The 14,858-nt window shown below is 40.3% G+C and overlaps 1 pseudogene; it reads left to right on the top strand.

Annotated features, from left to right (window-relative positions):
• Positions 1-3,266: 3,266 nt before the first annotated feature.
• On the top strand, positions 3,267-4,727 carry LOC102243186 (annotated as a pseudogene).
• Positions 4,728-14,858: the final 10,131 nt, after the last annotated feature.

Below are 14,858 nucleotides of genomic sequence, written 5' to 3'. Positions count from 1 at the left end.
ATGAGGCCCAGCTGTGAAGCAATGCAAGCTGCTGTGAGGCCTTGGGCCTTCTTTTGGATATTCTGGGTCTCTCAGACCCAGCTGCAGTTTGTTAGGTAATTTTAGATTGCAAAGGCCCAGGGCATTCATATGCAAAAGCCTCTGCACACAGCTTGGGTGGGGCGGAGTCTCAGGGAATCAACAGGTCGGAGCAAACAGCTATGGCTGATCCTCAGTCCTACCCTAAGTGGGCCCGTTCTCACTGTTCAGCGGTAATCACTGCAAGCGCTTCTGAGAGAAAGTCGCCCTAGAGTTCTGCCCGCTGCCAGACAGTCCAGTTTCTCCCCGTATAAGTCTGGGTCCCCAGAGACTCACCCGGAACTGGAGTTCAGAGCAGTCGGGAGCTTGTGTCTCCCTCCCGATTGAAAAAGACAACAGTGTCCTCAGTTGCCAGCCCTTTCAGCGTGTGCCTCTGTACCTCTGCACTTTACTTCCACACCGCACCTCCTCTGAGTCTCAGTGTGCTTTTCTCTTTCCTTCTAGTTGTAGAATTTCCACTCAGCCAGCCTTCCTGTGGTTCTGGATGATGTCCATTTTGTCTTTTAGTTGTTTTTTTGAAGTGGTTGTGCGAGGCAGCAATTTCCGGTGTTTACCTATGCTGCCATCTTGGTTTTCCGAGAATAACCCAATTTTTAAATTATTATTAATAATTGATTGTTCTGTACAACAATTTCCTTTTGTCACAGGCCTTTGTCCATGATGAAGCCCTACAGGAATTTACTCCTACTATGGTTCACACACTTCTGCTCTGATTTTTCTAAGAACGTAGGCTTACTCACTACATCCAAAGGTATATGAAATACCAGGGCTACCCTCCTGTCCTTGTTTCTTCTTATGTCTCTTTTTTCTATATATGTGTGTATATATGTACAGAAATATACATATGTGTATATAGATGTATATATCACAAATTCAGAATAGCTAGTATATCATTTATCTGTTATCTACACTTTTCACCTCTAGATCAGTAGGGCTTAGACTTTGGCTTGCATCAGAACCCCCTGGAGAACTTGTGAAAACACACATTTCTGGGTTCCAATCCAAAAATTATAATTCTTTAGCTCTTGGGTAGGGCTCAAACACTTGAATTTCAAACATGTTCAAGGTGATGCAGATGATGCTGGTCCAGAGCTCGCACTTTGAAAGCCATTGCCTGAGAAGAATGACTTCAAACTCTGCCAATGAATCACAATTTTAAACAGACAATTGTTTTAAAAGTCCAAACTATATTCAACTGCAGAAAAACCACTGTCTTAACAATAAAAATAATAAAATAGGGCAAACACTTTAGTAGAAGGGCTTTGTGGTGAACTTCCAAAATCATTCTCACAGTAATCACTGCTGGATGGTTTGGAATAAGGACATCTTTGACTTATAGAAGTAACAGGAAAAGTGTTTAAAATTGGCACTAATGTTATAAACTGCAACATATAGTTGTCCTGCCCACAGATTCCCAAATCCTGAGGGCAGCCCTGCTCATGAGAGATGTGTCACTGAGTTGCCTGCTGACACTTTATAAAATGTGATCACTGTCATGAGAGAAAACACGTGGAACAACTAATGAGGTCAGGCACTCAGCTAGGACAACAGCTGGCAAATGGCATAGACTCTGCCCCAAAGGTTGCTAACATGGTCACAACTCCAGTGACCTGCCAAATTCTTCAGGTAGAGAATGGGCAGCTCTGACGTCCTCATGGTCCTCCAGGCTCAACACAGGCCTGAGTCACCATCCCAGCACATTCACATCTGAACTGCAGCCCTCACATGCTGGCACTGTGAATCTCTCCAGAGAAGGGGTGACTTGGAATGTGTCCTTAGCTCACATCCTATCAGTAGCAGCACCACAGCCCACCCTTCTCAGCACCTCTCAATTTCACAACAGTGTTTATGATGAAAAACTTGATCCAGGCAATGTAATGGACAGTGTGATTGTCTTGAATGTAGCACCATTTAAATAGTGTATTTGCTGTAACCAAAAGAAAAGAATGTGTGACCTTGGAGGGAAAAGAGATACAAAAAGTGGCAAGAGAAACAGCATTACAGAGCAACAGCATGGAGCACAGCCCTGGAAAGACAGCGCCATGCCCGGATGCTGCAGTGAGATTTCCGGGGGACAGTGAGCATGCCCGGTCTGTCAGGACCCATACACACCTGCCAAGGAGCAAATCCATCGATGCAGAGTGGACTTGGTGTCGGGAAAGCAGAGACTGATCAGGGCTTCCCAGTGACAGCCAGGCAGGTGTAGCAGAAGCCTCAGGTGTGCAGGGGCTGCTCTCCAGCTCTTCTCCCTGGAGCCCCTCCTGGAGCCTGTCAGTCTCCAGCACAGGCAGGGCCCCCACATAGTAAAGCAGGGGCATGGCAGGGCAGCACAGCACCCTGGGCTTCCCTGTAACCTCCTCTCAAGAGTCAAGTGCATCTCTTTGAGGGCTTGACTAAATATTTTAGATGGTCACTTGAAGGCTGAGTACACAGGACAAGGCAATGTCCTGCAGTAATCCAGCAAGACCTCCACAGCACAAGCCAGACCTCCGTGAACAGCCCTCCCTTCCTGCCATTGCGTCCTGAAGATTCCCAGTCCCTGGCAGGCAGCACTGGGTGCAAGAGGCCTTGCCAATTGTTCAGGCCGTCTCTGCTGTACTGGGAGCATCGCTGGGAACCAACTGAATAGCTCATCTCTCTCGAGTCTAAAAAATAGTCTTAACAAACATGGAGAGCCAGTACAATGTGTAGTTTTTTGAACTATGAAATCTTTGGAGATACATTAATAATAATAATACTATGAAAAAGTATTGATATGGATATAAAAAGCAGAGAAAATGTTAAGTGTAAAACCCCTTAGGATTGTAGAATAATGGATAGCTTTATCCTTATAAATACTTATTAAGATAATGTTCTCTTTAGAAATGGCAAATGTAAACACATGCTCCCCACAGCCTCTGAAAGAATGCAAAACTAATAGAAAGTTAATAAGCTGTCTCACTACAGTCAATTTTGACATCCCCACTGTCCTCATACAGCTGGCCCCACACTCAGAGGAAGATACAGACTCATACCTAGGGACTTTAGCTTGTTATGATTTCAAAAAAAAAAAAAGATAAATGGATACCAACATACATACATAAACACATGGATTCATTCTGTCTCCAACTTTTCTAATTTAAAACATCATGAGAAGCAGCTTTTTGGCTTCTTCTCGAATCTCTGTCTGGTTCAGTCTGCTCTCCTCCATTCCAGCCTCCACCATGTCCACATGGGTGACCCAGAAGACCTACAAGGTGTCCATCTCTGGCCTCCGGGCCTTCAGTAGCCAGTGGGCCCGGCACCCGCATCAGCTCCTTGGCCTTTTCCCAGGTTGGCAGCAGCTACCGGAGTGACCTGGGCACCAGTCTGAGTCTGCCTTGGGGTTATGGTGGGGCTGGGAGTATGGGGAGCATCACAGCTGTACAAGTGAACCAGAGCCTGCTAAGCTCCCTGAAGCTGGAGGTGGACCCCAACATCCAGGCCATGCACAACCAGGAAAAGGAGCAGATCAAGACCCTCAACAACAAGTTTGCTTCCTTCATCAATAAGGTACAGAGCCTGGAGCAGCAGAATAAGATTCTGGAGGCCAAATGGAACTTCCTGCAGCAGCAGAAGAGGACTCACAGTAACATGGACAACACGTTCGAGAGCTACATCAACAACCTTCAGCGGCAGCTGGACACGCTGGGTCAGGAGAAACTGAGGCTGGAGGCAGAGTTTGGCAACATTCAGGGACTGGTGGAGGACTTGAAGAATAAGTACGAGAATGAGATCAACAAGCACACAGAGATGGAGAATAAATGTGTCCTCATCAAGAAGGATGTGGATGAAGCATACACGAACAAGGTAGAGCTGGAGTCCTGCCTGGAAAGGCTGACCAATGAGATCAACTTCTACAGGCAGCTGTATGAAGAGGAGATTTGTGAACTGCAGTCCCAGATCTCCGACACATCTGTGGTGCTGTTCATGGACAAGATCTGCTCTCTGGACCTCCATGGCATCATCCCTGAGGTCAAGGCCCAGTGCGAGGACATTGCCAACTGCAGCCGGGCTAAGGCTGAGACCATTACCAGATCAAGAATGAGGAGCTGCAGACATTGGCTGGGAGGCACGGGGATGACCTGCATCGCATGAAGACTGAGATTTCTGAGATGAACTGGAACATCAGTCAACTCCAGGCTGAGATCAAGGGCTTCAAAGACCAGAGGGCTTCCCTGGAGGCTGCCAATTGCTAATGCCGAGCAGCGTGGGGAGCCATCAAGGATGCTCAGTCCAAGGTGGCTGAGCTGGAGGCCACTCTGAGAAACACCACGCAGGACATGGCCCTGCAGCTACATGAGTACGAGGAGCTCATGAAAGTCAAGCTGACCCTGGACGTGGAGATCGCTACATATCGCAAGCTGCTGGAGGGTGAGAACAGGCTGGAATCTGGGGTGCAGAACATGAGTATCCACACCAAGACCACCAGCAGCTACTCAGGTGGGCTGATGAACCCATCTTATGGGAACCTCAACTATGGCCTGGGCTTCCAGGCCCACTTGGGCTCTGGCAGGAGCTCTGGCTCCTTCCACTGCACCAGTTCCTCCAAGACGGTGGTTGTGAAGAAGATTGAGACCCGCAATGGGAAGCTGGTGTCTGAATCATCATTTGTTTGTTTTTCAAAATAAAGTCTCAGCTGATTATGCCAAGAAAACAAATAAATAAAAATTAAAAAAATAAAATATCATGAACACCCCTCTAAGGCAAGAGACATAGCTTTAACACATTCTTCTGTGAGGTTTCCCAATAGCCTGTGATATAGATGTTCATGGCATATCACTCTTGTTGATGAGCCATCATCAAGAGAGTATGATATTGTAAGGTTGTTTTCAGGTTTGTGCTGTTAAAAACAATGTAGACATCAATATGAATGGCAGAGCAATGACCTCCAAATACCTTCTCCTTCATAACAGCAACAAAAACACTTGCAAAAAAATAGTCATTATCAACATTGTTTGACCTCTGGAAATCAGCCGAGGTTTGAAATCATTCAGGCATCCTTTATTCAGCAGAATCTCAGTAAGAAAAGAGAGGTCCATGGCGTTTTAAAATGTCCTTATCCTCCTCCTTATATTCATGCAGCCTTGAAAACAAACAGCTCCAAATCATGGTGAAACAGGCAGCCTGGCAACTGCTGACTGAGGCTGAAACTCCTTCAGAGTCCCAGTCTCAGAGAATTGGCATCATGGGGCTTCTTGGGTGATTCTCTGAAACTTTTTCCTGGGGTCATTTGTGAAAGACAAATCAGTAGCAATTCTATAACATCATGACTGCCCGAAATAGTGGTAAAAAGTGGAGCAAAAATCAGACAAACTAAAAAATTAAAAGGAAACACTGGAGACTGAGATGTCTGTGGGAGGCTTTGAAAAGCTCTAACGTATTCCAGAAACGATCTGAGAAGCTCCTAAATTCTCAGCTCTGCTGACCTTGAGGCTCTTTGCGAGCAGCAAGCGATGGCAAAGACAGAGATGTAATTGGCTCTATTGGTATTAAAGGTGTGCCCCAACACACACAAAATGCCCCTAGACCAGTGGTTCTCAACCTGTGGGTCGCGACCCCTTTGGGGGTTGAACGACCCTTTCACAGGGGTTGCCTAAATACATCCTGCATATCAGATATTTACATTACGATTCATAACAGTAGCAAAATTACAGTTATGAAGTAGCAACGAAAATAATTTTATGGTTGGGGGTCACCACAACATGAGGAACTGTATTAAAGGGTCGCGGCATTAGGAAGGTTGAGAACCCCTGCAAACGGGAAGACTTCTTGCTTGGAGGCACTTACAAAAATTGCTGTTCAATGGTGACCTGATCACTGAGCCAAGATTTCAGTGGCTGCACAAGACAGAGAATACCAATTTTACAGAATGAGCACAGAAATTCACTAAACAAACAAACAACAAACCCTAGCCAGGGGAGAATTTTACTTATAGCGTTGTCACATTGTATTTTAAAATATCTAGTTTTGCAACAACAAAAAATTACAAGGCATAAAAGAAACAAGAAATCATGGTTCTCATACAGGGAGAAAAAGCAATCAAAAGAAATAATATCTGAGGAAACCAGACAGTAAACTTACCAGACAAAGGCTTTATTTTATTTGTTAATTACAGTTGACATTTCATATTATTTCATATTGGTTTCAGAGGTACAGCATAGTGGTTAGAGGATAACTTATGAAGTGATCCCCCTGATAGATAATTCTAGCACCCACCAGGCACCATACATAGGTATTACAATATTATTAACTATATACCCTGTGCTGTACTTTACATCCCCGTGATTATTTGTAACTACCAATTTATATTTCTTACTCCCTTCCCACTTATCACCTAGTCTCCCGACCCCTCTCCAATCTGGCAACCATCAGTTTGTTCTCTGTATCTATGAGTCTGTTTTGTTTGTTTATTTATTCCGTTCTTTAGAATGCACATATAAGTGAAATAATAAGGTGTTTGTCTTTCTATGTCTGCCTTATTTCATCTAGCATAATACTCTCCAGGTCCATCCATGTTATTGCAAATGGTAAGATTTCATTCTTTTTTTATGGCTGAGTAGTATTCCATTGTATGTGTGTACCACATTATTATCCACTTGTTGATTGATGGGCACCTGGGTTACTTCCATTTCTTGGCTTTTGTAAATAACACTGCAATGAACATATATCTTTTCAAATTAGTGTTTTGTATTCCTTCAGATATATACCCAGAAGTGGAATTGCCAGGTCATAAGGCAGTTCTATTTTTAATTTTTTGAGGAACCTCCATACTGTTTTTCATAGTGGCTGCACCAATTTGCAATCCCACCAACAGTGCCCCAGGGTTCCCTTTTCTCCACATCCTTGCCAATATTTGTTGTTTACTGATTTATTGATGAGATCCATTCTGATAGGTGTAAGTTGATATCTCATTGTGGTTTTAATTTGTATTTCTGATGATTAGTGATGTTGAGCATCTTCTTGTATGTCTATTGGCCATCTGTATGTCCTCTTTGGAGAAGAGTCTATTGAGGTCCTGTGCCCATTTTTTAATTGGATTGTTTGTCTTCCTGGTGTTAAGTTGTATGAGTTCTTTAAATATTTTGGAAATTAACCCCTTATCAGATGCATCATTGGCGAATATGTTCTCCCATACAGTGGGTTCCCCTTTCTTTTATTTTTTAAATACGAGTTTATTGATTTTTAGAGATAGAGGAAGGGAGAGAAAAGAAAGATAGGACATCGATGCAAGAGAAACATCAATCAACTGCCACTTGAACTTTCCCCACTGGGGATTGAGCCTGCAACCCGGGCATGTGCCCTGACCGAGAATCAAATGGAGACTTCTTGGTGTATGAGATGATGCTCCACCAACTGAGTGACATGGGCCGGGCCCCTTTTCATTTTGTTGATGGTTTCGTTTGCTGTGCAGAAGTGTGTTAGTAGTCCCATTTGTTTATTTTTCCCTTTGTTTCTTTTGCCCTAAGAGATGTGTCAGTGAAAATACTGCTATGTGAGATGTCTGAGATTTTTACTGCCTATGTTTTCTTCTAGGATTTTCATGGTTTTGCAACTTACATTTAAGTCTTTTATCCATTTTGAGTTTATTCTTGTATATGGTGTAAGTTGGTGGTCTAGTTTCACTTTTTGCATTTACCTATCCAATTTTCTCAATAGCATTTATTGAAGACACTACCTTACTCCATTGTATGCTATTGCCTCCTTTGTCAAATATTAATTGATCATAATGGCATGGGTCAATATCTGGGGTCTCTGTTCTGTTCCATTAGGATATATATCTGTTCTTCTGGCAGAATCAGGCTGTTTCGACTACGGTGGCTTTGTAGTTAGTTTGATATCTGGTATTGTGATCTCTCCAACTTTGGTCTTCCTTCTCAAGATTGCTAAGGCTATTTGGGGTCTTTTTTGTTTCATATAAATTTTTGAAATATTTGTTCTAGATCTGTGAAATATGCTATTGTTATTTTAATAGGAATTGCATTGGATTTGTAGATTGCTTTCAGTAGTATGGTCATTTTAATGATATTAATTCTTCCAATCCATGAACACATTGTATGCTCCCAATTGTTTGTATTTTCCTCTGTTTCTTTGATTCAATGTCCTATAGTTTTCTGAGTACAGATATTTTACCTCCTTAGTTAACTTTATTACAAGGATCTTATTTTTCTGTTGCAATGGTAAATTGGATTATTATATTAGTTTCTCTTTCTGAGAAACTAATTGGTATATAAAAATGATATTGATTTCTGAATTGTTATTGTTTAATAACATGCTATTTAGCCTGGTGTATTTGAATGTTTTCTGGATGTTAGTTTTGTATCCAGCTATATTGCCCTATTTATTTATTAAATCTAGCTGGGTTTTTTTTGTAGAGTCCTTAGGGTTTTCTATGTACAATATCATGTCATCTGCAAATAACAACAGTTTACTTCCTCCTTTCAAATTTGGTTGCCCTTTGTCTTTGCTTCTTGTCTGATCACTGTGGCTAGGACTTGCAGTACTATGTTGAATGAGAGTGGTGAATGTGGACATTTCTGACTTGTTCCTGTTCTTGGGGGAAAGGGTTTTAGTTTTTGCCCGTTGAGTGTGATGTTCGCTGTAGGTTTGTCATATATGGCCTTTATTATATTGAGGTATGATCCCTATATTCCCACTTTAATGAGAGTCTTTCTCATAAATCAGTGCTAAATTTTGTCAAATGCTATTTATGCATCTATTGATATTATCATGTGACTTTTGTCTTCCAGTTTGTTTATGTGATGTATCCTATTTCTTGATTTCTGAATATTGTTCCAGCCTTGCATCCCTGAAATAAATTCCACATGGTCATGGTATATAATCTTTCTAATGTATTGCTAGATCTGATTTGCTAATATTTTGTTAAGGATTTTAGTATTTATGTTCACCAGGGATACTGGCCTATAATTTTCCTTCTTTGTAGTGTCTTTATCTGGTTTTGAAATTAGGATAATGTTGGCCTCATAAAAATACCTTAGAAGTCTTCCCTCTTCTTAAATTTTTTTGGAATAGTTTGAGAAGAATAGGTGTTAATTCTTTTTATTTTTATTTTAGGTGATAATTCTTCATTGGCTGTTTGGTAAAACTTCCCTGTGGAGACATCAAGTCCAGGACTTTTGTTTCATGTGAGATTTTTTCTTTAATTACTGCTTCAGTTTTGTTAATTATTACCAGCCTATTCAGGTTTTCTGATTCTTCCTGATTCAGTTTTAGAAAATTACATGTTTTTAGGAATTTGTTCAATAAACCCAGGTTGTCCAATTTGTTGGCATGCAGTTGCTCATAGTATTTTCTTATATTCCTTTGTATTTCTGTTCTACCAGTTATTACTTCAACTCTTTCATTTTTTATTTTATTTGAGTCCTCTCTCTTTGTTTCTTGATAAATCTGGATAAAGGTTCATCAATCTTTTTTTTTTAAATATATTTTATTGATTTTTTTACAGAGAGGAAGGGAGAGGAATAGAGAGTTAGAAACATCGATGAGAGAGAAACATCGATCAGCTGCCTCCTGCACACCCCTCACTGGGGATGTGCCCGCAACCAAGGTACATGCCCTTGACCGGAATTGAACCCAGGACCCTTCAGTCCACAGGCCAACGCTCTATCCACTGAGCCAAACCGGTGCTGGCCATCAATCTTATTTATCTTTTCAAAGAACTAACACTTGGTCTCGCTGATCTTTTGTATTGTTTCTAGAATGTCTCTATGTCATTTATTTCCACTCTGATCTTTATTATTTCCTTTTTTCTACTTACTCTGGCATTTTCCTGGTTTTTGTTTGTTTGTTTGTTTTCTAATTTTTTAGGTTTGGAGTTAGGTAGTTTATTAGAGATTTTTCTTGTTTCATGAGGTAAGCCTGTAATGCTATGAACTTCCTTCTCAGGACTGCTTTTGTTGTGCCCTATAGATTTTGGGTTGTTTTGTGTTCATTTTCATTTTTTTCCAGGAAGTTTTTAATTTCTTCCTTGATTTCATTGGTAATCCATTCATTGTTGAATAACATGCTATTAAGCCTCCATGTGTTTGAATGTTTTTGAGTGTTTTTATTATAGTTGATTTCTACTTTTCTGCCATGGTAATCTGAGGAGATAATTGATATTATTTCAATCTTCCTGAATTTGTTAAAACTTATTTTGTGTCTTGACATGTGTTCTATCTTTGAAAATTTTCAATGTGCACTTGAGAAGAATATATATTCTGCAGCTTTGGATGAAATGTTTGGTAAATATCAATTAAATCCATCCTATTGAGTGAGTCATTTAAAGCCTCTGATTCCTTGTTGATTTTTTCTTTGTCTGGAAGATCTACCCAATGATGTTGGTGGGGTGTTAAAGTCCTCCATTCTGACTGTATTGCTGTCAATCTCTCCCTTAAAGTGTGCCAAGAGTTTTCTTAATACACAGGATATCCCATGAAAGTGTATATACACACTATGAATAATTATAAAGGCAGTGTTTATTAAAATGCATTTCATTTTCATTTAACAGCTATTAGCTGTTAAAGTATGTCTACATTTTTGGGACACCCTGTATTTAGGTGCTTTTATAATGAGTGCATATATGTTTACAATGGTTATATTTTCCTGTTGGAGTAATCCCTTTAGTATTATAAAGTGACCTTCTTTGTCTTTTTTAGGGCCTTTTTTTTTTTTTTTTTGGAAGTCTGTTTCATCAAATATGAGTATTGCTGCCCTAGCTCATTTTTTATTTCCATTGGTAGGGAATATTTTTTCCCATCCTTTCATTTTCAGTTTGTGTGAATCTTTTGTTCTGAGGTGGGTCTCTTGTAGAAGTCATGATTTCTTATCCAATCAGCTACCCTATATCCTTTGATTGAAGCATTTAATTCACTTACATAAAAGGATACTATTGATAGGCACTGCTTTATTGCCATTTTTACCCTTTATATTATGTTCCTCTCTCTCCATTTCTTCTTCTTCTTAAAGAAGTCCCTTTAACATTATTTATATTGCTGGTTTAGTGCCAATGTATTCCTTTAGCCTGTTTTTTTTTTTTTTTCTGGGAAGCTATTGATTTTACCTTCAATTTTAAATGATAGACTTGCTAGATAGTGCAGTCTTGGATTCAGATCCTTTCTTATCATTACTTTGAATAATTCATGCCACTCCCTTCTGCCCTGAAGTGTTTCCTATGAGAAACCAGCTGACAATCTAATGGGAACTCCCTTACAGGTAACTTTGTGTCCCTCTCTTGCTGCCTTTAAGATTTTTTCTTTGTTTTTAATCTTTGTCATTTTAATTATGATGTGTCGTGATGTGGCTCTCTTTGAGTTCATCTTGACTTGGACTCTGTGGTTCCTGAGCTAGTGTGAATTTTCCCTTCACCAGGTTAGGGAAGTTTTCTATCATTATTTGTTAAAACAGGTTCTCCTTTCTTAGCTCACTTTCTTCTCCTTCTGGTACCCTATGATGTGGATGTTTTTATGTTGTCCCAAAATTCTCTTAAACTATCCTCCAGTTTTTAAAATTCTTTTTCTGCCCTGCCTTCCAAGTCACTGATTTGATCATCCATTTTATCCAATCTATTTTTTAAAATATATTTTATTGATTTTAGAGAGGAAGGGAGAGGGAGAAGAGATAGAAACATCAATGATGAGAGAGAATCATTGATTGGCTGCCTCCCGCACACCCCCTACTGGAGATCAAGCCTGCAACCCAGGCATGTGCCCTTGGCCGGAGTCAATCCTGGGACCCTTCAATCTGCAGGCCAATGCTCTATCCATTGAGCCAAACCAGCTAGGGCTATCCAATCTATTTTTAATTCCTTCCAGTGTATTCTTGATGTCAGATATGGTATTATTCATTTCCGACTGGTTCTTGTTGGTTTCTATTTCCTTTATATGCTGTTGAAGTTCTCAGTAAGTTTCTTGTAATTCTCACTAAGTTCTGTCAGCATTTTTATAACCATTACTTTGACCTCTATATCTTATAAATTGTTTGTGTCCATTCCATTTAACATTTCCCATTACTTTCCCTGAAAAGTGGAGGGAATGGTCCAAGCTGAAAGCAAGTCACTAACAACCCCTGAGACTGCCCTGCCTTTTAAGCCCCCGCCTATGCTGCTGACTCCTCAGTTGGGACTTAAAATGCAAGGAGGGGCAAGGAGGATTCCAGATGACTGGGTGAGAGGAATGCTGAAAGGTAGGGGTAGTTGCTTTCCCACTGGCTGATGATGCTTGGAGTGAATTGATTGTTTCTCCCAAGAAAAATGGCTGCTGTGGTATTAAAGGATGATCTAACACAGCAATCCTGGTGGTTACTCCCCCATGCCTTTCCCCAAAGCCAGCCACCCACACTCTCCTCAGGTGACTCTAGTCCTTTCCACCCTCCCTTCACCTGTGCCCAAGGTGAGTATCTTGGAACAAAAGTTTTGCATGTGTGGACCCTTTAAATGAATGGTTTTGACTCCAGTGGCTCTTGACTCTCCTTGACAGACAATAACCCTGCCACCTTTCACAGCTGGATGCTATATAGATGCATGTTCCTGGCTCCAGATACTCCAGGCTGGGGAGCCCAGGCTGGGGACTAGGCACCCTGCCTCTCAGGAAGAACCTCCTGCAGCTGAGGTATCCCTCCATAGCCTCAGCAGGTGCCCTGGGGGTGGGGCTGGCCTGTTTTGTGACTGCCATTCCAACTGGTCTTGATGTGGCTTCTACAGTCTTTGGTTCAAGATCTCCTCCTCAGTTTCCAGTTAGTGTTTCAGGGAGATTTTTTTCCCCAATTTAGCTGTAACTTACAGTTTGATTCTGGGAGGCACTGTGAGCAAGATCCCCCTACTCCATTGCAATCTTGTACCCCCTAGAAATAAATTTAACCATAGAGGTAAAAAACTGAACTCAGAAAAATTTAAGACATTGAAGGAAAAAATGAAGAAGCAAATAAATGGAAGCATATACCATACTCAAGTATAGGAATAACTAACATATTAAAATGTTTATACTTCACAAAGCAATCTATGGATTCAATGTAATCCCTATCAAAATACCAACAGCATTTTTCACAAACAGGAACAAATAATCCTGAAATTTATATAGAACCACAAAACACCCCAAATAGCTAAAGAAATCTTGAGAAAAAAGAACAAAGTTGTAGATATCACAGTACCTGATATCAAGCATATTACAAGGCTATAGTAATCAAAACAGCATAGTACTGGCATAAAAACAGACATAAAGATCAATGGAACAGAACAGAGAGCCCAGATATAAATCCATATCTATGTGGTCAATTAATCTATGTATGACAAATAAGGAAAGAACATACAATAGGGTAAAGACGGCCTAACCGGTTTGGCTCAGTGGATAGAGCGTCGACCTGTGGACTGAAGGGTCCCAGGTTCGATTCCAGTCAAGGGCATGTACTTTGGTTGCGGGCACATCCCCAGTGGGGCATGTGCAGGAGGCAGCTGATCAATGTCTCTCTCTCATCAATGTTTCTAACTCTCTATTCCTCTCCCTTCCTCTCTGTAAAAAATCAATAAAAATATATTTTAAAAAAATAGGGTAAAGACAGTCTCTTCAATAAATGTCCTGGGAAAATTGAACAGATATTTACCAATAAAATTAAACTGGACCACATTTTTTTTACCATTTACAAGAATAAACTCAAAATGGGTTAAGACTTAATTATAAGACCTGAAACCTTAAAACTCTTAGAAGAAAACATAGGCAGTAAACCCTTTGACATTGCTTTTAGTAATTATTTTTTGCATATTTCTCCTTGGGCAAGGAAAACAAACAAACAAAATAAACAAATGAGACTACATCATACTAAAATGTTTTTACACAGCAAAATAAAACCATCAACAAAACGAAAAAAACAATCAACTGAATGGGAGACGGTATTCTTTGATGATACATCTGATACAGGATTAATATCCAAAATGTATAAAGACATCATACAACTTAACATTAAATAAAATCCAATTATAAAATGGGCAGAGGACCTGAGTAGATATTTAATCAAAGAGGACATACAGATGGCCAATAGACAAAAAGATGCTCAACCTCACTAATCATCAGAGAAATGCAAATTAAAACCATAATGAGATATCACCTTACACCTGTCAGAATAGCTCTCATTAATACAACAATAAGCAACAAATGCTGGCAAGAATGTGGAGAAAATGGAACCCTTGGGCACTTTTGGTGGGGTTTCAAATTGGTGCAGCCACTATGGAAAACAGTATGGAGGTTCCTCAAAAAAATTGAACTCCCATTTGACCCAGTAATCCCACTTCTAGGTATATATCCCAAGAAATCAGAAACACCAATCAGAAAGGATATATGCACCCCTGTGTTCATAGCAGCACAATTTATAATAGCTAAGATTTGGAGACAGCCTAAGTGCCCATCAGCAGATGAGTGGATTAAAAAACTGTGGTACATTTATATAATGGAATACTACACTGCTGTAAAAAAGAAGGAACTCTTACCATTTGCAACAGCATGTATGGACCTGGAGAACATTATGCTAAGTGAAATAAGCCAGTCAGAGAAAGATGAATATCACATGATCTCACTCATTTGTGGAAAATAATGAACAACATAAACTGATGAACAAAAATAGAGCCAGAGAAAAAAATATTTTAGAATATAATAGACTTAATCCTGTTATTTGCAGATTTTTAATATGTCCTACAACTTTTGTGATATTATACTAGAGGCCCGGTGCACAAAAATTTGTGCACTCGGGGGGCGGGGGCGGGGGGGGCCCCCAGC

The sequence above is a fragment of the Myotis brandtii genome, unplaced genomic scaffold (genome assembly GCF_000412655.1).
Source record: "Myotis brandtii unplaced genomic scaffold, ASM41265v1 scaffold298, whole genome shotgun sequence".
Classification (NCBI taxonomy): domain Eukaryota; kingdom Metazoa; phylum Chordata; class Mammalia; order Chiroptera; family Vespertilionidae; genus Myotis; species Myotis brandtii.
The sequence above is the reverse complement of the archived record's forward strand: the minus strand, read 5'-3'. Positions and strand labels throughout refer to the sequence as shown.